At 38.0% G+C, this 1535-nt stretch overlaps 1 long non-coding RNA gene across 1 annotated transcript; it reads right to left on the reverse strand.

Moving 5' to 3' along the window:
* Positions 1–937: 937 nt before the first annotated feature.
* LOC118745805 lies at positions 938–1534 on the reverse strand. Its single transcript, XR_004993711.1, has 3 exons — positions 1485–1534; positions 1247–1399; positions 938–1067 (listed from the first exon to the last, which is right to left on the reverse strand). It is a non-coding gene; the product is annotated as an uncharacterized LOC118745805 (long non-coding RNA).
* Position 1535: the final 1 nt, after the last annotated feature.

A 1535-nucleotide genomic window follows, 5' to 3' on the forward strand; every position in this document is an offset into this window, starting at 1 on the left:
TATTTAAATAAATCGCAAGAAACGAAAGACTAGTTAACACCATTAATTTATATCGAGTGTATATTCCTCATCATCAAATGAATCACTATTGTATATATCACCTGAATTCATTAATTTTAAGAGATCGTCATCTACAGTAAAATTATGGCAGCATTTTTCTTCACGTTTTAAACCGTATCTTATATATAAAATAGCGTTTAACGTTTTAACGCACATTGGATTTCTTTGCTTAGTTTTTATTATATTCATTGAACTAAATATTCGCTCTACTTCTGCATTACTTATAGGCAAAACAAGAAAACTAAAAACTAGGTTGCAAAGGTCAGCAAAAGGGTTTTCTCCTAGGGCATTTCGAAATTGATAAACTTCGGCCCAAAATTTTACAGTTGAGTCTAAATTACTCCAGGTATGTAACGTTAACCGTTGCCATTGGATCTCTATGGATGTTATTTCGTCGGCATTATATTTGTGTTTTTGTTGCTGTAGTTGAACAAATACTTTTGGTTTAATTACTCTTAATGCATTTCCAACCGAAAAAAGTCAATTTTTTTAGTGTGGCAATATTTGTAGGGAGGCGTTGGCGTAATTCCTTTATTAAAGTGATAATAAAATAGCGATCATTTTCTCGAATTATTTTCTCGGCTTCGTGGTCAAAAGCGTTTGTGCTTACTTTTGTTTTTAAATACTCTTCAAAACTGTGATAAAACTGAGGAAATGGAGCAAGGTATGGTTCCAACGGGGAGCATATAGGATCAAATGTGTCCGCGCTAATAACCACTAGGGAGCATAGATGCGAAAGTAAAACATTGAGTTCAATAAAAATCTTCATTGGGTCTGCATTATTGCTTTCGAACAACTTGTTTACTTTTTGCACCTGAAAATTAGGCAAATAGTAAAATCGGCTAAAAACGGCTAACTTTTTTTTACAAACCGGCTAACAAATCGGCTGCCGGCTAGATCGAATTTTCTCCGGATAGTTGCTATCAAAACCGGCAACGCTGCTCGCCACCGTCATCATGGCTTGAGCGTATTGAAGAGACATGCAGCTGGCGAATCTTCGAAAGGCGCTGCAAAAAATGGAAGAACGTGTGACAAAGGCAGAATTCCAAATCGCGCAGAATGAGCAATTGAAAAAGGAAGTGGTGCTACTTAAGAACGAGGTAAATGATTGCCAAATCCAAGCTGTATCCACTGATTTTATCATCAATGGTCTGCCCTACGTTGACAAGGAGAATTTGGAAGCTACCTTTGGTAGTCTGTGCCAGAGTTTGGATTTGCCTGCGCTTCAGATTCGCTCTGCGTTTCGAATATTCAAACAGAACAACTCCACTGCTTCAGTGATTGTGAAGTTGGCGTATTCAGCCGATCGCTCCACCCTTTTCAAGTCAGTAGCACGCTTCTGCAAAGAAAAAAAAACGGCCACTAATGCTCCGTGATATTGGCTCCAACTCAGATGGGAAAATACATATACACAAGTGCCTTACGAAAAACAACCGCGCGCTAATGCGCTTTGCAATGCAGCAACGAAGAGATAA

Source organism: Rhagoletis pomonella, unplaced genomic scaffold (genome assembly GCF_013731165.1).
Source record: "Rhagoletis pomonella isolate Grant_MI unplaced genomic scaffold, Rhpom_1.0 Rhpom_scaffold_00009, whole genome shotgun sequence".
In the NCBI taxonomy this organism is placed as follows: Eukaryota; Metazoa; Arthropoda; class Insecta; order Diptera; family Tephritidae; genus Rhagoletis; species Rhagoletis pomonella.